The sequence below is a fragment of the Lineus longissimus genome, chromosome 3 (genome assembly GCF_910592395.1).
Source record: "Lineus longissimus chromosome 3, tnLinLong1.2, whole genome shotgun sequence".
NCBI lineage: Eukaryota > Metazoa > Nemertea > Pilidiophora > Heteronemertea > Lineidae > Lineus > Lineus longissimus.
Genome location: NC_088310.1, coordinates 12,401,204 through 12,425,988, shown reverse-complemented (window position 1 = coordinate 12,425,988; position 24,785 = coordinate 12,401,204). Strand labels below are relative to the sequence as shown.

At 42.5% G+C, this 24,785-nt stretch overlaps 1 long non-coding RNA gene across 1 annotated transcript in view; it reads right to left on the bottom strand.

Moving 5' to 3' along the window:
- Positions 1-6,080: 6,080 nt before the first annotated feature.
- Positions 6,081-24,785, bottom strand: part of LOC135485727 (uncharacterized) — a 106,626-nt gene continuing 87,921 nt past the window's right edge. Inside the window, exon 3 of the long non-coding RNA XR_010446611.1 lies at positions 6,081-6,130. This is a non-coding gene — a long non-coding RNA (uncharacterized LOC135485727). The remainder of the gene's footprint in view (positions 6,131-24,785) is intronic.

Genomic DNA, 24,785 nt, shown 5'->3' with positions numbered 1-24,785 from the left:
CCTTCTGCAATCGAAGTTGCTGTTCCGCCTCTCTCAGTTTCAACTCTTTTAGGTAGACATCCCTCTCCTGTTTTACCCGCAGATCGGCTACCTCGGCCTTGATGGCCTTTCTTCTTGCATGATCAGATGTTGCTGACCTGCAAGTATGATTCGATCTCTCCGAGATGGCATGTGATGATTCAGATCTAGCACCTGATGCTTCTGACTTTATCTCTGAATGATGACTCCCCTTTCTCGAGTGAGACATGGATGCTTTTTTACACTGTTCACAGCGCTTGCTATTTGTACTCCTTGTACTATGCACCTTGTCCAAAGTGATGTATGATCCCCTTTCGTCTATTTCTATCGCAATCCGGTCCTGGTGATCCTCCACCTGACGTTTTACATCACTAAATATTTGTCATGTCCGTGGACAGACAGTCAGACCCTGTCGTCTTTCCATGCTTGTTGAGATGTGACACTTATAATTTCGATCCTGGTCACGGCACCAACAATGTGGGTTCAAGTCAGACGGGTAACTCTATCCACATTGGGCAATCAGGAAAGGAGAGTCCGGGGCCTTCTAGCACGTGGCTTTGATATTGTATCGTTGTAAACACAGAGATGTAGAAGGCTTGATATTCTTACTAACTCTAATTTATTGTAAAACAACATAGTAATATATAAAGTACATACAACAAGATAATTGGTTAAGACATATAAAGAAGTAGATGGTGATTGGTTAGTGGCCTGAATGGCATTGTGAGTGACAGGTCATGCAAATAAGGTGAGTCAGCTGCCTAAGGCAAGCTGCATGGTTGGTGATCGCAACAAGGCTGTCACATTATAGCACAGGTCAAAATGCGTGAGAATATCCATGTTGGCTGAGATGTGTGAATAATAGGAGACTTCTCAGCATATAGCAGGTCTAATTGGTAATTATAGTTGTTGATTGTTTATGTGAAGACAAACACTGTCATTCCCATTCTGTGGAGACAGAGACCAGAGTGCCAAAGCATAACGTGGAGTATTGGACTATCACATCTTGTTTTTCATATTTGATTTATGGTGTTGGGACACTGAAACAAGACTGTCATTACAGTCACAGCTTTAACGAAGGAACCGTGTTGATAAAACAATTGTTGATTGTCCCAGGGAAACAGTCACATCCATCCGTGGCCTGTTAAGTAAATACTTACATGTGACAGTCACAACATGACGCATGCAGAAATTAGTTTACAAAACATTGACGTTCAACATGTTGTAAATGTAGGTAAATACTAGTATCTTGTCATGTTCATGTAAATTGTATCTAAAGGACTTCGAAGACATGAACAATGGGTTCTGTCATATTTACACACCAGGCTGGGTAGGAAACATCTGGTAATATCATTATAACAAAAGCAACTGTTGACATAATAGTATGATGTCAGTTGCGATGTCAAAAGATTGTCATGAATCATATAATGAATTGCCATACTAACTCCCATCAGATAGAATATAAAATCTTCATATCAGGCCCTGGGGGCTGTGGAAAAACCTTTATCATAGAAACTGTTGTGGCCTATTTACAACTTTACCACTCAAAAATGTTGCACCACAATCCTGTAGCAGTTTGTGCTCCAACTGGCGTTGCAGCTAGAAATATTCATGGAGTCACAATACACTCTCTTCTTTACATTCCTGTTACAAAGTATGATGAATATCGCCCATTATCATACCTCATTAGTATGTGAGCCAATCACGTCGCGTCATTCGCGGTCACGTGCCATGCGATAATTTTGACTATTCCACGGCATTATTCCACGGCTGACGTCATCGATGACGCGTTATTGCAAATGGCGGCCATTACGTTTTCGAGGTGACGAAATCGGTAAGTAAAAAGGCACTTTTACGGCAATTTTCGCTAGAATGGTGCGCATAGATGGTGTAAGCGGGTTGGGTTATTCCCAAACATCAGGTAGGTTGCATTTACTTGAACTGTTATTCCCAGGGAAGGCCAGGTACAATTCCGTTTAAAGTCTGGGCTGGCCGCTTCGATTCGGCCGCTCTGAGGCGATCTGGTGAATAAACTAGAATTCCGAAATTTGCTGATAGTCCCCAGGTAGTCGTCATGTCAACAGAGTAGAAAGCCAGAACATTTTGCGCCGTTGTATTCCGATTTGACTGGTTAGTGGTGAAATCTGCTTTTACTTTTGCAAATTAATTAACTACATTTTGTAGTTCTAACGTTGCTTTCCCAATGCTTGACTGGTCTGGCAAGAGGCATTGCCAGAAAAACGTGACGTCATTTTGGCCATTCTTCTGACCGCACGCCCTCCCTCTCCGTAAAACCTCCTGACATGGTGTGAAGTGGGAGGGCGCACAATGGGAACCACACTGCCGCGATGTTAATAGTTTCTATTTATAGAATTCAGCGGCAGAGATTTTAAGCACGGAAAAAGTAGATTAACTCGGCTTATCTCAATGGATTTTACCCAGGAATGTTTTCAAGGCGAGAGAAACATCTGATTTAAGTACTGCGCTTATTAGATTTCATGTTCATGCCGAAGATTGGCCTAAAACTTGGACGAAAAGAGTGCATTATCGAGTGTTGGAGAGGTCAAGTGATTGTACGAGAAACCTGAGCGAAAAACAATACTAACTCCAACTCTCAGAGGGAGGAGCTGGAGTCATAAAAACGCATCTAAAGCATCAAAATATTCTGAGTTTTGGAAAATCGTTTTGCGATAGTCCATGAATCGAATTGGGTTTCTTTATAAATACCTCCATCGAATCGTCCCTCCTGAGAATAATGACGTCATTATGACGGGGCGGAGCTTATGCTAATGTATCAGCGTCTCGCCTCTGCGCATGTCACAGCGCATGTCAGATTGAATCGCAGCTTCGGCATGTTGGGAGAAGACGATCAGACGACATCTCAGCAAAAAATGCTTCAAAAGTATCGAAATACTCAGGATTTTTTTTAATACTTTTGCGATAGTCCATAGATGGAATTGGGTTTGGTGGTGTAAGGGTGATTCTATTTGTCGAGTTAGTGCCCCTGTAGTGTAAGATCATGCATTTTCGGACACTAGAACGAAATCTTCCTGTGGATATCGCGGTTTCGGTGATGATTTAAGGAGAAATTGACTGTTCTTAGAGTTGTATGGGACAGAAATGAGTTCATACTTCATGAATGCATGAATATATTATGATATGGGCGGGCTTCTCAGTCAAAACAATAACAAACTCAACTGCATCTCTACCGTGTATCATGTAGTGCATTGCCTAGTGTATTTCGTAGTGTATTTTAGCGGAGACATTATTTCCGCACTTTGGCCACGCCAAACGTCTTTTTTATTCGTGGAAGTTAATCTGCTCTGTAAATTTTATTTTACACAGGAAGAATCCATACTAGGTATTGCAATATTTCAGGTCTATTGGTGTTTTTTGTGTACAGGAGCGCACCAGACAGTGAGACGTAGAGATCTGTTCAGTGTTGGTGCTGTCAGTAGACCGAATCTGATTGGCCATAGCGATCAGTAATATGGGATGTGATCACGTGATGTGACGTCACCGCCTCCTTGCGTGGCGGTATAGTATTCTTAATTACTGGCTAGTTTATTGTTACGACCTGCCGGCTAGTTAGGACTAGTCTGTTGCCATCTGGGCAGAACCGGTAGATTCGAAGTCAATTATATAGTCCTAGCTAGCGGTCAGGTTGCTTCAGTCAGCCTGAGTCAATATTACAGACTGTTTGTGTTGTAGCAGTTGTAAGTTGTGAGAAGCATTAGTATATTTCCCTTAGCGGAAAAAACTTGTATCGATTATATTCCCCTTGGCGGGAAGAGAATTTGACAATCATATATATAACCTACTACTCCCTTCTACTGATGTTCCGGGCTAGAAGACCGAAGTCTGCAATCGAACACGAGACGGAGGATAGCCTGCTGTAGATTCCGGAGAAGAGACACCGCAATCGTGTAAAAAACTAGTACGAAGACGCCAGCTCTAGGCTGAAGCATTTCCAGCTGTAGTGTGAATTGTAGGTATCCTATGATAGCTTGTACCATATAAATATACAGTTCTCTTCAAAAGTAATTAACCTCTGGCATAGTTATCTTATCGTCATCTTGTCAATTCGTTGATCGCCAGAACACCTCTCTTATCTTAATTGGAATGCCATAATTCCTTCAACTGAAAAATAGCACCGCTAAATGGAGGACAAACGGCTGTGGTTAGAGCTAACAACATAGGTTTTGAGCAACCGGCCCCAGCAGTTTTACTCATTAATGAGATCATACTTCTCAATATCCACTCCCACACTCAGATATTGGTACCTGGTTCAAATAACCCGAGGGCCCTGGGCTGCCGGTCTAATTGTTATCTATCACATATCCTTGCTCCTCGATCTGTTAAAGCACCCCAAGCCCCTGGCAGCCCACAAATTGGCAGACAAGATTGGGGGGGGGGGGGTTTCTGTTCGTTCCAATATTAGGACTACTTTGCCATATGTTTTCATGCACTATGTTTATAATTTTACAGGTGATCCTCTGACATCGAAACATGTCATCCACCGCTGGTGCTGGTGATGATCCTCCCGATGCAGAGAATGTAGCTGTCCTCCAACCTGGGAACACTTAGTCGCCTGTTTCGTTATCTGATCATCCAGGACCAGCTGGAGATCTCCCTGTTCTCCCTGGGCTGCCGGTCTAATTGTTGTCTATCACTTACCTTGCTCCTCGATCTGTTAAAGCACCCCAAGCCCCTGGCAGCCCACAAATTGGCAGACAAGATTGGGGGGGGGGGGGTCTGTTCATTCCAATATTAGGACTACTTTGCCATATGTTTTCATGCACTATGTTTATAATTTTACAGGTGATCCTCTGACATCGAAACATGTCATCCACCGCTGGTGCTGGTGATGATCCTCCCGATGCAGAGAATGTAGCTGTCCTCCAACCTGGGAACACTTAGTCGCCTGTTTCGTTATCTGATCATCCAGGACCAGCTGGAGATCTCCCTGTTCTCCCTGTTGCAGTTGTTCATCCTGAGTCACAGTTCATCTCCTACAGAGACTTTTATGATGTCTATCATACGAACACAGATAAGTCACAGTTGAGATTGGTTGCAGTCTACAAGGAAAAGTGGGCTTCCTTTCGTGAATCACATGTGAGTGAAAAGACACTGCAAAACAAAAAAAAGGACACAATAACAAAACGCAATACGAAAAAGCGCAACTTGAGTAAGGACAAACCTGCACTTGAACAGTGGTTAGCAACAACTCAATTTGTGAAAAGCGCTTAGCAAAGGAATTATCAAGTGTGAAAGTCGAAAACAAGTTGATTAAAAGAAAAAAATGTAAATTGGCAGAGTCACTTGAGCAGTTGCAAGCAGAGGTTCACAGACTCAACAGACAATATGAAGATAAACTTGAAGTGCTGAACACCACAGTTGTTCAGTCTGTGAACTTCAAAGAGGAACTTATAGAAAGTCGTGTTGAACTTGAGAATGTCAACAGAGAATCTGATGCTAAGACTAAAAAGTTGGATGGTATACAAAATGAACTAAATAAGGCCAATGAGAAACTGAGGAAATGTGATAGAGGCAAGGTTCGTAATATGAACAAAAAGCTAAAACGGTGAGATGAAACTATTTCAAAACAGACAGATTTACTTGAGAATCAGGCCAGTGAAATAAATTCTCTGAAGGAAGAAGTCACTGAAATCAGTGACTGAATGAAAATACTCAATGAAAAATGTATGGACAAGTTGAAACGAGAGAAAAAGTCTCTGCAGGGCAAGCTGTGGTACAATGAAAATCGGAAATCTGGGTGTTTGGTTAACCTAAAGGATGAATTAGCAGAAAATGAGGAGAAGATAGCCTCCTAGGAGAACACCGTCAGTTTCCTTAACCAGTTGAGTGCCACGCCCGAGATAACTCGGGCATACATTAATGTCTCTAAAATGCCATGCCTGAGATAACTCGGGAAAGACGTATCCCCGAAATAATGCCTGGTTGCGAGGTTATACTGACTTTTAATGAGAGAAAACCTCGTCCCAGTGTGTAGCTTAGAGTGTAAGCTTTCAGTACATACCTGCTTCGTTCCGATTGGCCGAGCGAGTCGATCCCGGTTTTAGACAAAACTGGTGGTTTTTCACTGGCCATGCTGGAAGAAAAAATGGCGTCTTCTGGAAAGAGATCACGATTTTCTTTGAAGGAAACCGTCAGATTTTTTGAAAATAGTGACTCTGAGGGCAGTCTATTCGATGACAATGATGATGAAGATTTAGGAGACATCAAAAATGATACTGAACATGATGATACTGAAGCTGGGGGTGCAGAAACAGGGAAGTGTCAGACAATCATGACAGTGACTATGGTAACGAATTGTCAGACTATTTAGACAGTGATCAGGATGCTGTCAATGCCCCCAATGATTCAAGTTCTGATGATGACAACGAGGCCTTTGATGATCCTAGGCCAGCCAGATGTGGTAATCGTGCCCTGGCCGCCCTGCGGAGCGAAGAGGGGCTCGAGTTCGTGGAGGACGTGGTGTTGCTGTGCGTGGTAGGGGGCGTGGCAATGTAAGACCTGGTCGTGCAAGTGTTCGAGGACAAGGACGAGGACGTGGTGGTGGAGGAAACGCTGCTAACCGCCGTAATGAAGGTTGGTCAGAAAAACTTGATGTCCCATTGCACTGGGGATCCAGGGATTAAAGTGGACTTACCTGCCGATATGCTGCCTATTGACTACTTCGAACAGTACTTCGATGACAACTTGGTGGACTGTATTGTAGAGGACACCAATCGGTTTGCACACACTTTCATTGCTAATGTGCAAGCTGATGGGAATATGAAAGAGTTCTCAAGGGCAAAGAGCTGGACTGATACAAACCTGAATGAAATGAGAATGTTTCTTGCCATTTATTTACTGATGGGTGTTGTTCGGAAACCAACCATCAAAATGTACTGGAGCACAGACAGCATGGTTGGGATGCCTGCATTTGCTGAACTTATGTCAAGGAATCGACTTATTTTACTCAATAAGTTCTTGCATTTCAATGACAATGCCTAGGGGACAAGATGTACAAACCAAGGCCTGTTCTTGATCATTTGAAAAAAAAGTTCAGGTCAGTCTACATTCCGGAGGAGCACATTGCGATAGATGACATTTTTATGCTATGGAAAGGAAGGCTGGGATTCAGGCAGTATATCAAGTCTTAAAGGGCACGTTATGGTATAAAAAACATTCGAACTATGTGAATCTGGTACAGGCTATGTCTGGAACTTTGTGTTCTACACTGGTGCAGACGACGATTTTGATAACGCTTTCACAGCTAATCTAACTCTGAAAACGTCCAAGATTGTGGTGTTTTTGATCACCCCATTGCTGAACAAGGGGTAAAAGTCATAAATTGATCGTGGATTCACTTCTTATGATCTAGTTCAAACTGTGAAAAATCATGGCACAACTGTTGTTGGTACAGTCATGCCAAACCGTGGCATACCCCAGGAACTCCGTCAAATGGGGAGACTTCAGAAGGGAGACGTCCATTAACGCTACAAGAACGGTCTACTTGCTTTGGTGTGGATGGACAAACGAGCTGTATACATGATGTCTACAATGCATGACAGTACAGTTGCTCCAGTACCTCCTCGTCATGGAAGGGATGAAAATGATGAGGAAGAGCAGGAAGAGTATCAACGTCGATGTAGAGGGCCAGTGCTGAAACCACGAGTTATTCTGGACTACAACAAGAACATGGGTGGGGTGGACATCAGTGAGCAGATTACCCAAGCCTATCCTTCCATGCGTAAGACAGTGAATTGGTACAAAAAGGTCTTCTTTCATTGGATGGATAACTCTGTTCACAATGCCCATGTTGTGTACATGAAGAATGGTGGTACGAAACGTCTTCTGGACTCCCGCTAGGACACAGTGCGTGAAAGTGTCGTGCGCTACGCTGTTGCTCGTCAGAGGCCAAAGGGCGGTCGCCCTTCCATGGATCCCCAATCACGTATGACAGGACATCATTTCCCTTCTCTGATACCAGCTACTGAGAAAAAGGACAAGCCAACAAGGCAATGTCATGTGTGTAACAATACAAAGCAGAAAGACAAGGTCAGGCGCAAAACCAGATATCAGTGTGGTGACTGTGTCGTCCGCAACCAACCTCTCCCTCTCTGTGTAGTTGAAGTCATAATCTAATTGTCTAATTATGTATATGAAATGTACCAACTTCTCGTTTGGTTAACAAAATCTTTGCTTTTTTTTACCTAACAACTTTCTTTAACCCTCCTAACTAACCCAAACAGAAATGACGAGAATGTACTGACTGCACAAGACAGTCCAAATAGTACTACATACTGATCTGTTAATATCCTCTCTGTGTTGTGCCCTGTTTTGAACTTTATCACACCCAAGCTAACTTTTGAAGTTGCTGTTGAGGAGAAAAGTACTTTAAGTTGAGTTTTAGGGTCATCACCCAGGCACCAGCATCTGTAGCAAGACGACCGGATATGCCTTTGAACTTTCTTAGAATTGTTTGCTTATTGAAGATGACCTTCACTGCTGCATCCCGTTAATATTGTACTATAGTATAGGTTTTGTCTAATTAGTCATTATATTCTTAGAATTTGTATCGTTTCATACCTCGTGTAAGATTAGAAATCGAGAGAATAGTTTGGGCGTTTGACCAAGATAGTCACGTCTCATAGATTCGGAATTAAAGATAGGCATCGATATAGAAATACAGACTTTAAGTTATTTTCGAGTTTTGCATGAACAGTATAAACCAGCCTAAGGTGATTACAGGAGGGCAAAAGGACAATTTTCGTATCGTCGGATATCAATCGGTCCTTCTCCTTCACATTAGTGGTCTCTCCGACCGGATATAGTGAACATTCGTTAGGATTATCTCCAGTTTGAACATTCGTTATGGGATTAATCCGTAAATCGACAACTTTGAAAAGGATAGATTCCAAAGAATAAGGATATTTATAGTGACAGTGATATAGTGTCCTGATTTCATATACAAAATGACGTCGGATAAGGAAACAAGCCCAGGAGTCGATGAACCGGAACCTGAAAAGGCAGCCGCAACGGGAGGTGACCCAGGAGCGGTTGTGGGACTCAAAAAGCGAAAGAAAATGTTGAAAGCAAAGCTGACGAGGGCGCGGTTTGAAATAACCAAACTCCTGACGGAAGAGAATCGAGTAAGTGACATTCAACAAGTATTAAATGTGTCAATCTAATTAGTGAAGAACTTTCAGAAGTTTTGGACGAGCTCCAAGACATTGATCATGCCAAGGCAGAGAAGTACGAACATGAGAATGATAAAATCCAGGAAACGTGCAACAACATACTGGAAACATCAACGAAGTATGTTGTCGCTCAATCGGGACACTGTGAGTCAAAATCACCAGCCAAATCCAAATCCCCTGCCAAATCTAAGCCGTATTCGGAATCGGATGACGAGGAGAAGGATACCATATTCTGCCGTCATTTAATAGACAGTCAAAAATGTCCGTACCGGCAAAAAAGCCATTAGACAGGGATATGCTTCACCAGTTGAAGCGGGTATCCATATTGAACTTTACTGGCGTAAAAAGTGACTATCGATTGTTTAGGGATGCATTTGATGAATGTATAGACAAATCATCATCGGCAGCATCTTCGTCAGCATCATACAAGATGCTGCAACTAAGGCAGCATCTGAAAGGAGATGCTCTGAAGTCTGTGGAAGGATTGCCGGCTTCAGAGATAGGATACACCACAGCCCTGAAGAAGCTGGAGAAGAAATACGGAGGTGAGAGGCGCTACCTCCTGATGCACCTAGACAGCATTAGAAAGATGAAACCAATTCTGACAGGGGACCTGAAGCAGCTTGAGGACTTTAGCAACAAACTTGAACTAGCAATTGTTAGCCTTCGAGAAAATAAAAGGAGTGACGAATTCAAAAAGGATAGCATGTTTTATTGTTTAGTGAAGTCCAAAATGCCTGTTTCTCACGTCGCTCATTACAAGCGATGGATTGCGAGTGAGTCCAAAAGTGAAACTATTACTTCCTTGTTGGAGTGGTTAGAACACGAAATTGAGGTACGCACAGAGGCCCAAGAAGAAGGGCAGAAGTTCAGTATGCCTACCAAGCAGAAGTCACCGAAAACATACACCACATATGACGAAACCGTGCGTGAAAAACGCAAACCAAACAGATCGAATCCTGTCAAATATGCTGTATGCGACGGTGATCATGCTATGCGTCAGTGTGATAAATTCGTGGCAATGCCTGTCAGTCAGCACTGGCTCGTTGCCAAAGATAAACGCTGTTGTTTCCGTTGTTTAGCCCCAGGTGGTTCACATCGTGGAGCAGATTGTCGCAATAGCCGAACGAGTTCTGCGCAAGGATGCCAGAAAACACATCACAGGCTGCTCCATGATGATGGACCAACAACTCCCCCGTTAAACACGGAGACTCCAGAGTTTACCCCTGCCAACATCGACGGTGATGCGTACACATCAATCACATCCGAGTTTATTGCCATGCGTACAGTGCCCGTAATAGTAAATGAAATGGCCAGGGCCATTGTGCTCACCTGTCGATATGAAAGGGAGAGTGTGAGGAAGAACTTGTCATTGTTAGGGGTTGATCATGCAATAGTTGTGGGATGGTGTGGTTTGTCTTGAAAAATCATACCATTGCCAAGAAAAGGTTCTTTAGATTACACACTTAGCATTAGCAATAGCACTACCAGCAGCCTCTGGAGAAATGACCGAATTCTCCACCAAAGTTGGGTTCTCATTCTTGTAGTGGTACCATGTTTTGACATCATTTTGTATGCTTTAGCACACAAGATGCACTGTCATGACTGTCAAGTGTCACTCAAAACATCACAACTAAGTTAGGTCTACCTCGGAGAAATATCAGCCTCGGCTTATCACGAGCTGCAAAAGGTAAAGTGCAAAACACAAATTGCCAACCTACAATATATATTCTATGAGTGAGAGGGATTAAGGATTAAGTATAGGTCAGGACACCATGACATCATCGAGACGTTATGACAATATCGAGTCCAACACTTACAGCTGTCATTAGTGTCAAGACACTCCCTGAATGTTTTTTTTCATTCAGCACGCACAATGGACACACCAATTCGCCACGTCAACAATAAAGCCTGCCCTGCCCAAGGCTTGGGTAGTAAATATAAGACTAGTATAACTATAAGAAGAGAAAGATCATCAATTTAGTCAACTCATACTCCTGGTCCTATTAGCAGATAGCGAAAATGTCCATGCATGTAGGCCCCTGTAATAGCATACATGGCATGCATGTGCATAGGCCCACTCCATGTACTCGAAGTGAAAATTGGGTTGTGGGGCCTAATCTATTACAAAAGATTTGCTAACAATCACGAGTTTACGTATGAATATTACATTCAAATAGCTTGGATCACCGTTAGCAATCATATTATCATATTACCAGTTGACATCGTGTGTTAACTTATTTACTTTTGGACTTTGGATTCACGTACTACACACTCAGTCATGTCAGTGGATGTGTCTCCCACATGCATTTGCTACAACGTTAGTTCTGTACATTTATACAGCGGGTGAACGGAGCATGGAAATCACTGAGAAAAATGGTTGTTTGGGCACTCGCGACACATTTACAAAAGTTAAAGCAACTATTTTTAGTGAATGTTTACCCGATGAGTAGTGTCTACGTCTTTATAACCCATCAAAATGAGTTTAAAAGCGCATAGTGTAACGAAAGGTTCTGGCTTGACTCTAATCCCAATCCAATGACGGCATCCACCATTTTGCCATAATGTCGAAACTTCGGGATCGTCAAATAGAATGGACATCTTATAATTTCTGACACACACTGCTACTGTTTTCTTCATCCATGGAGGTATTAAAAGACATCTTAGGCAAAATTAAGATAAGCATTTCATTGACAAAGAGTGATTACGAGAATCGACTGGAGCTCTGATGTTGGATGGGAGATGCAAGGTTTTTGTTCGATTCTGAATTGAGTGCAGCTCAGCCCTTCTCCCCAGGTGATCTCTGATTGTCATGTGGTCAGATAATGTTGAAATCCAGCAGTCAGCCATCATGTCCCGACCATGCATGCATGCCATCACTGTTACACTGATATAGAGTAGGCTATAGTATAACATATGAAAAAACATAGTTACAAGACAGCCCTATGGTCGGATTCATAAGTAAATGTCACTGCCCTTTTGGGCCGCTGCGCAAAAACTACTGGGCCGATTTCTTCAAAGTTTGGTTTTTCTTGAATCTAATTTCGGGACCCAAGAGGATTTTCATATTTCAGTAACCATGGTTACGAAATAATTTTTTTTGTATGTATTGGTGTACATTGACATAGTGTATTGATTTTGACATTTTCTCCTCTGTACTGCTTATTTCTGGATGCATTTTGCTGAAATGTTCAGTTTAATTTTTTTCGTGTGTATCTTTAAAGCTGCCAAGTTTCATTTAGAACAATCCATAAAAAAAAATCGGGCCCTCCAGATTCCCCCAAAATGGCCAACCCAAAGGGGTCCAAAGTTGACAATTTTTTTCTTTATAATTTGCAAATCTCTTACCTGGAAATTGTGTTGGGTCCTGGAATTAGATTCAAGAAAAACCAAACTTTGAAGAAATCGGCCCAATAGTTTTTGCACAGCGACCAAGAAGGGCAGTGTCAGTGACATTTACTTATGAATCCGACTATAGGCCTAACTATGACAGCTGTGCTACACTTTGATCATTATCATCATCTACTTTAAGCCTGCACCACACGGTGAAAATTTGCGTGATGCAAGTGACACGCGTGCACGTTGCGACAGGCAAATTCTCACTGTGTGGGGTCGTTTTTGGTGCGTATCTTCCCTCGCGAGTCGAGACGCAGCCGATCTAGCATGTTTGATATTTTCTCGACACGCGAGGAAGTTAATCACCGTGTGGGGGCTACCTGCAGCAATGTTGCGCGAGTTCGACGAATCACAAGAAGCAGATCGGTCACATGATTTATAGGTCAGTCACATGATACCAAAATGGCAGCGCCCGGGAACTGTCAAATCCTATGAGAAGTATTATGGACCAAGAAGACCAAATTGCCCTTATTCTCCTGCTGTTACTCCGTCGGAGGCGGCGGTGGAGGCGGCGCCGCGTGGACCGTAGTCTTTGGACAAGGCCATGGATTCAGAGAAGAGAGGATAAGGGGGCCTATGCAAATCTAATTGCTGAATTGCGGGAGGAGGACCCCATGAAGTATCGCCAGTTCCACAGAGTGCGGGTCGAGGAATTTCAGGAATTGCTCGAGATGGTGGGGCCGCAGATACAAAGGCAGGATACAGTAATGCGACGCAGTATCGATCCTGGCCAGAGACTTGCTGTAACCCTGCGCTTTTTAGCAACGGGTAGGTAAAATTCCTTGGTTATCTGGATGCATCTTTATTCCTCAACAGGGCACGTCACGAAAGTTACATTGTTGGTCACCTGGGGTCCATTGGGCCCCCTTTCCGGTAAAAAACCAATGCCAGTTTGCTGCCTTTGGAGGAAATCATAAGATAAAAAATATGTGGGCTTGTTGGATGTCCATGGAGGATATCACAGCGGCTCAATCTAATTAGACACTGGGTTACTTTTCCATCCATAAAAATTCCAAGCCCTAGGTATCATGGTTATGCCTCCATCACCCATCCATGGTTTCAGTGACCGTCCATGGTGACTAATCAGCAGATGATTTGAATTCAAGGAAAATTCCATTCTATCCACTAGAAAGAATACTTGCCAGGAACCTGACCATGCTGATGCATCACCACTTGTTGTCAATACTCTCTGTTCCAGGAGAATGCACTGTTAGACGAGTGCAGTACTGACAGCTATCTTAGCGAGCGCGTGGCTGCGCATCTCGGCCTCGAAGGCCAAGTAACATCGAGAACCGTGTCAGTACTTGGTGGTGCTGATACCGAAATAAAGGGTAAGAAGGTTGCAGTTGAATTGCTACGGACAACCGACAAGAAGCCAATGGGCAAACTCGACTCATTCACAGTTAACCGTGTGACCAGAGACATCGACATTATCGACTAGAACGACTGTAAACGTAAGTGGGACCATCTCAGCAAAATTAAGTTTCCGAAGATGGTCACTCCGAAAGTTGTTGATTTACTGATAGGCCTGAACGACGTTGGCCTACAGTTACACAGCTCTTGGAAGGAGATACATGGCCCAGCCGGCACACCGATCGCTTGACTTACACCGTTGGGCTGGACATGTATCGGACATGTCAGGACGGGCAACCACGTGACCAACTTGACATGCCAAACATACTTCGCCGACAATTTGACCGACGTCCTAAAGAGGACTTGGCTGCAGACCTTGGTTGTCAATTTCCCAACAGACATGTCACCATTAGACAGGAAGATCGACAAGATGACAGATCAGGGGATCAAACTGGTAGACGGCCGATATCAAGTACCGATACCTTGGAAGGAAAGGGAACCACGTCTACCCAATAATTGGCAGATGGCAGCATCCCGACTCCGACCCATTGAGAAGGCTTTGAGAAAACAGCCCATAGTTGCCTCAAAATACAGACGCGTATTCCAAGACCAAGAGAACAAAGGATACATTCGAAAACTGGAGCCAAACAGTGACCATGGTGAAGGTTGGTATCTTCCCCATTTTCCGATTGTTAGACCAGACAAGACCACAACGAAGGTGAGAATCGTGATGGACGCTGCAGCGAAATGTGATGATAAATCCCTCAACGACTGCATCCATCAAGGGCCGAAGTTACAGAGCGATTTGCTAGATGTTTTGATAAGGACTCGAGCATGACCAGTGGCGATATCAGCAGACATTTCCGAAATGTTCCTGAGGGTAGAAATGGACCCAGCAAGCAGCAAATATCATAGATTTCTGTGGAGAGACATGGACGACACAAAACCGATCGACGTTTACGAATACAACAGACTTGTTTTTGGAAACACAGCCTCGCCATATCTCTCTCAGAAGGTTCTGAGGACCCATGCATGGCGAAATGTGGACGAATACCCACGTGGTGCAGAAGCAGTGCTTCGCTCGATTTATGTTGACGACCTATCTGACAGTGAAGACAATACAGCAAGAGCCATCGGCCTAAGAAAGGAAGTGACAGAGCTCCTAGGGACCGCAGGATTCGGCATCCGAAAATGGATCTCCAACAACATAACAGTCCTGGCCGATGTTCCCGAAGACGAGAGGGCAACAGCGGTGAGTATTGACGACAACGAACTCATGTGGGACGCCGAAGCCGACTAATACGTGTTTATAGTAAAAGTTCCGACCATGACAACTATGACCAAACGGACAGTATTCAGCGCTTCGGCATCCCTATTTGACCCAGTCAATTTCTTAGCACCATACACGGTCTGAGCAAGGATACTCATGCAGGAGACCTGGACCGTGGGACTGCAATGGGACGACCCTTTACTGACGATACTGACCCAGAAATGGCAACACTGGTTTGATGAGATGGCATTGCTTTCTCACATCAAAGTTGACCGATGCTTGGTTCTAAAAACAGATTCAAAAATAGTAAACAAAGCTATACATACATTCGTTGACGCATCACAGGATGCATATGCTGCTGCCGTCAACCTCAGGACGCAGTATGAGGACGGTGACCTTAGCGTTAACCAAGTGACCTCAAAGGCACGCGTGGCTCCTCTCAAAGCCATGTCAATACCGAGACTCAAACTCTGTGGAGCTGTCTTGGGACTCAAACTAGCCCAAACAGTTGCCAGGATACTTGACCTACCTACGACAGAAGTAGTGTACTGGACAGATAGCATGAACGTGTTGTATTGGATCAACGGTTTATCCAGGAAACATAAACCATTCGTAGCAAGCAGGATTGGTCTGATACACGAATATTCGGACCCGAAACAATCGCACCATGTTCCCACGAAGATGAATAGTGCGGATATTCCATCTAGAGGGATGGCAGTAGAAGATCTGCAATGTCCGAAAGCCTGCACGGGCAGCAGGGAAAAAGGCAGCGCCTCGTCGCCCGGTGAAAGTCGTTTTTATACGACAATGTTCTTTGCCAACTCCGATGTCAAAATGTTTGGTAAGTTGAGGTTGAGTGCTGAATTAGCAGATCTAGTTTGGATTGCGCATTCTATTGTAACAGACGGTGGTCAATGAATGAGAGCTAGTGTCAGCTGGTGGATAGGTACACCCCGGGTTCGTTCATTGAGTGAAAAGGTTAGCTCTCAGTTTTTGAATTTCTGCCGGGTCTCTTGTCTCTTTTAGTCTTGAACAGCCCTTTACACACCTTGTTAGGAATGAAAAAACTGGCGACCAAGACGCGCCATTTAAAAAACGAACATTTTGGGAAGAACAAGTGAAAAAGGTTCATGCCTATGGATCAAACCCGCGACCTTATGATAAAGATGGCTTATCCATTCGGCCAAGGACCCCGTTTGGTGCACATCCAAAATTAGGTAGTATTATTCTCAAATCGCGCCACTAGCTGTAGGCTACATTAAACGCAGACAGCAGATAAAGTGCTTCAAATCCTTTATAATGCAACCGGTTCCTGTCCGTTAATCATCAAATAATTACAAGGCCCAGTAGTCTGCATTGTTCAATGCTGTAGAAGGACTCCTTATTTTGTATTTAATGGTTATTCATAGCACAAACCTCATGCAAAAATGATCATACAAAGAACGACCTATGTGCTTTTCCCAAAATTCAATTCGTCCCAAAAAGGTCATGACCACCTTTGCCGAAGAAGTACATGTTGTATGAGGCCTGAATACGAAACCACGGTGAAATAATCCATTCCTGAATCATATCTCTTCTCGTCCTCTAACAATAAAAATATGCTTCTCTCATCAATTTCATGTGCTCTTTCTTTTGGAAATCAACAGACATTACTGAACCATTAGCTTGAATAGCCATGACCTGCTTGGGCAGTGTTCCAAACCAGAATGAATATTGACATCAGGTGCACATGATGTCACCTTACTTTGGAAGTACTTTTGTATCAAGTCCAAAGAGTGTGAGAGAAGCTTAATTAGTGTATTTGTATGGTTATTGTTAATCCTGCACATGATCAGCCATGTATCATTTTTTCTTCAGGTCGTTTTAGAGAGTGTTACAGACATAGGGACAGACGACACTGAGGTTGCTGTGCGCAGCCACCTTCGAGATATTCTGGCCAACAAAAGCACAACATCCCATATTGTGGCGAGTCAGCTCTTGTTCCTGTCATATTCAAATAAGGAACTAAGCAGGGCAGTTTATGCTAAGGGCTATGAAATGACAGGGGCCCGAATACGAACTCATATTGGCCAGGGGAAGTTGTATATTCAAATATCGCATTTTGAGGAGGTGAGTAGTGCATTGTACCTGTCTACACAACCATATTATACAATCAGATAAGAGGAGACCCACCCAATTCCCAAAACACGTACACTTTTGAAGCCAGGGCGTTCATATTTCAGTATGTTAAAGCAAATGGACCACCGGCTGACCTAGATAATTTGGTGTTGACGTTGCAGACGATCGATCCATAAAAGTCTACGCTACTGACGTCATTCACTGCAATCAAGGCTTGTGATTGGTTGGGCGTGGTTTCTCTTTGGCGCTAAAACATTTCACGTTACGTTTAATAATCTAGGTCAGATCGGTGGTTCATCTCCATTACTTGATCAAGAACAGGTATTAATTCTTTTAATTTTGAGAGCAATGTGGTGGCTGGCCATAAGGTGGTGCCACCTATTGATAAATCTCGAGACGTTGTTTTCTCCAAAACCAACAACTGAGCTCTGTAATTCGATGTGTAGGTAGAAATGCTAATCTACTAAGTGTTAATTTACAGCGCAGAATTTTAAAATTAAAAATTTTTAAAAGAAATTAAAACATAGGACATGATTGACATTCAAAGCACATTCAAAGCTCTAAAAGCAGGATTTTTGAGGGGCTCGGACTAAATCACCCTGTTGTTTATTTAAAATCCTCGAAGAACATTTTAGCAATATTTGCCAAATTCGACGTGAATTCAGTAAACACTAAATGTTTAAATTTGCTGTCTGCGTTTAAATTTTGGGGGGTGGGAAAGAGACAAAGCAGGCAAAATAGACAAGAGCATTATGCCATAATAAATTGTCTTCATTATTGTTCATTCAAATAAAACATTTGTTTTCTTGTTTCTATTGTTTCTTGCTAATCTCACATGATTTGACAACATTTTTTTTCAGTACTGACATTCTTTAGCCTCAGCATTTGGTGGGTACCCCCTAGGCCACTCCAATCACCAGTAGGAACAACCGATGGTCACTGCGTTGTTATCTAATGCATTTAAGAAATGTTTCTTTCCAGTTGGATGAATCGGCAGACTCAGATGAGGAGCTTCCTGAGGTTTTGAATGTGAAAAAACCAAAGCCAGTAAGCATTATCTGTCCTGTCTGTAGGCATATGCCAGATGGATATGGAAACACACATCTCACTCTCTCAATGCCATCTGAGCATGAGTAAGCATGATCATTTCCCAAGAACTACAGTAATGTATCAGCAAAAGATTGCAACAGGTGCATTAAGACAGCAGAGTTTTCACAAATATCTTTAAGTGGCACCCCTTTCTAGGCCACTGATTTTGAGTGGGCAATTCCACAGCTAAAGATGTGACAGTCAGTTAGATTAATAACAATACTGATCTCTTTGAAATTACAATGTACCAATACTTGAAATCAAACAAAAACAAAAACAGAACAAAGCCTAGTTAAAGCTTCCCTTTTGGTTTTCAGGATGGAAGTGATGAAAGCTGTGAAGGTCCTCGTGCAGCTGACACATGCACTTCCAATGAGGACAACAGTAAGTTGCAATGTTGTTTCACTTTCAAACAGTGGGAAAAAGAAACCCTTTCTCAGCTACTTAGGTACATGTTTCATTAAGCCAGAGGACAAAATCCCTTCAGGCAACAAAAAAGTCTCAGTAATTGAAGCTTAGGTTAGATACAAACTCAGATGAAGTCAAGTGGATAATTATTTAAGAATAGTACTGTCCAGTTGATAGTTAACCTGACTTCATACATGTAACTTCATAATTTTTTCTATGGTTTAAAAAGATATGTATTTGTGTGCCAATTGGCATCAGTCCTTATTTGAATATCATACATGCCATAGGTTGAGCCCTCTTTTGGCCTTCCTTGCACCAACTGACTCTTCCCTATACATCAGTGCCATTTTCTTGTTTTTTTTAAATTTAGGCTGAAGATGCACAACAGGATAGGTAAATACTTGGTGTCAGTCCTTGTTGGTCATCTGCATATGCACATGCATCATCACCCTTAGTGGCTATTAAACCTGCCTCATGCTGCTTACATTTTGTTTTACTGATACACCTATCTAAGAACACTCCTTCACTCACCAATAAGCTTGAATGTCATGAGCACAACCTTGCTGACAGTAGGATTGTTTTATCAGTCTATCATTTAACAATGGCTTTAGATTCAGGTGTGATTGCCTGTCGGAAGGGTTGGGTCATATTATGTTTAACAGTAGTGTGTCCATCTGACATTTTTCATTGTCTGCGCTATACATTGTATCCCAAGTTCCTGTCATCCGATCTTCACCAAACTTTGTCCAAATGTTCTCTACACTGGCCCCAGATCAAAAGGTCAAAGGTCAAGGTCACATGGACGAAATTGTTTTTTCCTTGAAATTCTGTCTCCCAACCCCAACACACCAGCAGGTGGAGAACTAAGAAAAGTACACCTATATACAAATGTATATGCCATTATAGCATCAGCATCATTGACCTCCAAGTCACTACATGCACTACCAGTACCATCGACAGAACTAAAATTTCTTCCTGAGTGCCGTCATCAACCCTTCAAAAGTTCACCAAACACTCAAAAATCAACATCACAATGATAAAACTACCGACAACTGGGTGTCAAAGGGTAAAAGGGGTAACGGAGTATTGGATCTGGCAGATGCCGTTACCGTCCCGCGAAATCTCCAGTAACTTTGTCTTGGTTATAAGACCAATTCTAATTTTTAGCCCGCTTGGCCTAAAGGCCAGAAGGGCTTATGCTGTGGTTGGCATGAAAAGCTGTGGTCTGTCGTCTGTGCGTGCGGTCGTAAACTGTCTGCGCTCTAGCACCTTCAGTTTTTGACGGATCATTTTCATATTGCACACATGTACTTATGGGTTGAATCTCTTGGCCAAGTTTGATTTTGGGTGCGATGTGATTCTTACTTTGGCCAATAGGGGGCTTTTTGTGAAAAACCTTAAAATTACCATATCTTGCTGATGCTTTGAGCTAGGATGTTCAAATTTACACCAGAAGTGCATCTTAATATGACACATCATACCCTTGAGCACTTTTGTCCTTGACCTACTTTTGTGGCATAAGTGGGTCAAATAGCGAAAAAATTATGAATGTCAGTTTTTCCCCTTGTCTGCACTCTAGCGCCTTCAGTTTTTGACACATGCATATTTATGAGGTAAATCTCTCGGTCAAGTTCGATTTTGGGTGCGATGCGATTCTTACTTTGGCCAATAGGGGGCTTTTTGTGAAAAACCTTAAAATGACCATATCTTGCTGATGCTTTGAGCTAGGATGTTCAAATTTATACCAGAAGTGTATCTTAATATGACACATCATACTCTGGAGCACTTTTGTACTTGACCTACTTTTGTATCACAAGTAGGTCAAATAGTGAAAGATGTCTGTTTTCCCCTTGTCTGTACTCTACCGTTGTCAGTTTTTTTCACGGATTATTTCATGTTGGAAGACTTTTATGTATGAGCCTAAAATCTCAGCCAAGTTTAATTTTGGGCACAAGAGGATTCTTAATTTGACCACTGGGGGGCTTTCTGTAAAAAAATTCTAAAATTTGGCCAATTCCTCGAGCTGGGTTGCTCAAATTCATACCGCAGATGCAGCATGATGCAACACATCAAATTTGTGAGCAAATTTGCCCTTGACCTACTTAGCTTCTTAGGGGTTAAGTAGGTCAAATTGTGATAAACCCAACTCGGCATGGATTCTTCTGCATCACATTTCTACCCATACCCATATAATTTACTCTGTATCCAAGCGGGCACAGTGCCTTTGGCAATATTTTTAAGAATTTCTTGTCCTCTTCTACTGCCTTTCTAACTCAATTAGAGTAGACTTACAATAGACGAATCTTCCTACTGTTTCTGCTTCTTATCCTGCTAGATCAGCCCACACATCTCCCCTTTTAGGGATTCCTCCTAGGTACACAAGTTTAACCCTTATCACAGAAACCCTTCCCATCTTGTCCGCTTTCATTATCGCCAGTATTCCCTTTTTTCAGGCAACAGTACACTTGTGAATGAACAAGGTGGAACAGATGTTCAACAGGTAACATTTATCTCACCTGGTCAGGCCTGTTGGAACATCCAACAAGTGCCCGCAAGTGGGTGCTAAATAGTGCCTGGCGGCGGTCTAGGACCTCCCTTAAAATTTGAAAATCATAAGCTGTGAGAAGTACTTCCCGCAATTTCATCCTTGTGGAAATAAATTGCCCCTCAGCCTCAACGCAAGCCTACATGCCCCCCGCCCCCCCCCCCCGGTTCTGACGGCCGGTGGTCTCATGTCATGGCTCCATTGCTATTGTAATGTAGTCTTTTAGCAGGGCTCATTATCCAAACCGCTGTGGATGAGTTCAAGTCACTGTCAGGATGTTCATGTGCTTTGTTCTTTGCCAGGGACATAATTATACGTCTTTTGGTCTTTCTTTTCCCACTCATTGATAAAAATATCGGCATTGGCTTAGGACACGTGTTAAATTCTCTTGACAGTGTGAATCACATAAATATGTCCTTGACAGCACCAAAACACCCGCTAAGTGGCCGAATTTTAGACTGGGTAAACTTAAGTGTCCTAAAGTTTACTCAGGACAATCCTGGGTAACTTTTAGGATTACCCAGTTTGGTCCTGGGTAAACTTTAACTGTACCCGTGACGACATCTACCCGCCTTTGTCTCACAAGGCGAGCACCTCTGGTCCATAGACCATTCATCATAGTTATTGCAAGATGGTGCTACTGTTAATATTTCTATTTGCTCAACAGCTCACTAAATTCCATTGAAATTTCAGGAAAGGACACATACCCCTGCCGGAACACCAACAGTAAGTGATTTTTTTATTGCTCTTGCGTAGATGAAACACGTTTTACAGTAAAAAGTCGTTGCTTGCAGTAGTTAACTGGGAAATCAAATAAAAGCTGATTATGTTCATTGTCACTTAGCCTGCATATGGGGTCACACAAGTAATACAAATCTAATACATTTTCCCTTTAAATGTATCAACTTCACTGCGGGATAACTTTTTCCCAGATTAATCAATGAGCAAACTGGGCACACCACCGTAAAACCCCAAGCAAGCGCTACAAGTGATATTGTTTTCGTTGTGGCATGACCATGATCATTTCAGGGTTTGGGGGTGTTGAAAATAGGTGGCGCTGTTTTACGCCCTCAAACTTACTGGTACTCTTTCTTGGGGCGTATGGACACGGAGGACTAATATTTTCCTACAGAAACCAAACTCCATTCTCAAAACACCTCATTCCATGTTAATTCATTTTAAAAAATATTTTCACGTTGCTATGGCAACAATAAGCTGAGATTCTTTTTTTAAAGGTAATACTTATTTCCATACAACCTAGCGCTCATTGGTCAATTACTTGTGTGGCCCCGTATTGATAGGTACTATGCACTCTCACCCATATTTATCTGGACCAGAGTTGAATGGCAAATCTCAATACCTATGACTAAATACAGGATAACTTAAAATTGGTGAATTGCTTTCAAGTTACGTGCTCCAGCCCCACTTGCATGCACCGCTAAGAATATAAGGCCCTATAATTCAGTTTACCAAGTTGTGTTCATTTTCAAATGCCTTCTTTTTGAAATCTTGGTCTGTTTTTCATTTTTCATAGGTGCTACTTAGGAGGCAACCACTTGTGACAGCTATGACAGCTACATGTTCCTGAGACCCAAATGACCAAGAACTTCCTGACCTTTGCGCCCATCAGTAAGTGTTTTTGATAATGGTGTGCTGTGGTAGGCTGTATGTATGTTATCCTAGGTTGATTTTCTTCCCAATCGATCAACAATTAATAGGGTACGTTTTGTAACTACGGTTTTTAAATTTCATCCACTTATGAAGGGTCAAATAGTGTAAAAAGGGCTATTAGTATAAAATGGTGCACACTTTTTTGTTACTGGAGCTAAGAGCCTTAAGTCTATCATGCTGTGTTGATGTATCTACACTGAAAATTTGAGCGATATGGTTTACATTTTGGCCACCAGGTTGGTAAAAATGTGCACTCATTGTGCTTGACCTGCTAAACCTATAGTCCAATCATAACAAAGTACTGTGGATGCGTAAAGTAAGGATACATAATTTGAATACCCCCGGTATGAAGGAGAGCACAGGGCTTCAGATCAGAACAACTGTACAATCATCTTTTAATTTCCAAAAAGAATGAAAATACATGTATGTTTCATTTACACAGGCATGACAGGCCAATGCCAGCATCGTCAAGCACTGTTATGCCTGAAACTTCCGAGGCAAGCACATACAGGTATGTAGAAACTCTATCCAGGTCCAACTATCTTGTAACCATCATAACAACATGGCTGTAATATACAGTGAGCTTTGAAGGTAAATATCCTAGTCAGTTTCTTATTTTGCCAAAGCCCAAGTGCATAGGACTTGTGATTTGTGTGCAGCCAGGATTGTTATACACTCCTTCAACTAGAATTATGCAATGGAGTGGACAATTCGTTGTCTCTCTAGTTTTTGTTTTTCTCTTAATGCTCTGTTGTGTTCATAAAGCAACATGTAAGAGTTATATCAATCATTTACCAGGATATGTCCTTTGATTGTCCTGAGACCTCGAGAAAATTCACCACAGTGCAGTGAGAGACCTGTCATACATCGAGGTAAATCTCAAAGAAACCAGGAAGGGGTTGATGAGGTTTACGATCAGTTCTGTAAAACTATTTTACACGAAATGGATTTTCATCTGCGGTTATCAGGAATAGGTCGTAAAACAAAGAAACGTTATAGACGTGCAAAACCGTTTTGGAACGATGAGTTGTCAGATTTATGGACCGACTTGGTAAATAAGGAACGGGCGTTTGTTAGGTGTCCGGTCCGGGCCGAAGCTAAACGTTTAAGGGCGGTGTACTTTGAAGCACGGTCTAATTTTGACCGACGGTTGAGAATCACTGAGCGTAGGTACTCTAGGAGTAAGTTGATAGATATTGATGAGATTCAAACATCGGACCCAAAGGCATTCTGGGAGTCGATAAAGAAATTAGGACCCCGTAAAACGAATTGTGTGCCAGAACAGGTGTATGAAAACGGCACGCTCACTGGTGATAAAAACTCTGTGTTAAATAGTTGGCAGAATGCGTACTGTAATCTATATAACAGGCCACAGGAGGCAAATCGGGAATTTGATACTCGGTTTTTCGATCAGGTTAAGGCGAAAATGACAGAGGCTCAGGACCAGATGAGAGAGCCAGAGTTTGTTGAGAATGAATTTGTGAATGGCCAAATAAGTCATGACGAGGTGATAAAAGCAATTTTGTGTGCAAAAAGTAATAAGAGCCCTGGCATAGACAATCTTCCAAATGAGGCACTGAAGAATGATGAAGTCACCCTAGCCTTATATCGCTTCTTTAATAGTGTTTTTGACACTGGCATCTTTCCGACAGTATGGTCTAGAGCGCTAATTATTCCTATTCCTAAGAATGCAAGCCTAGACCCATGT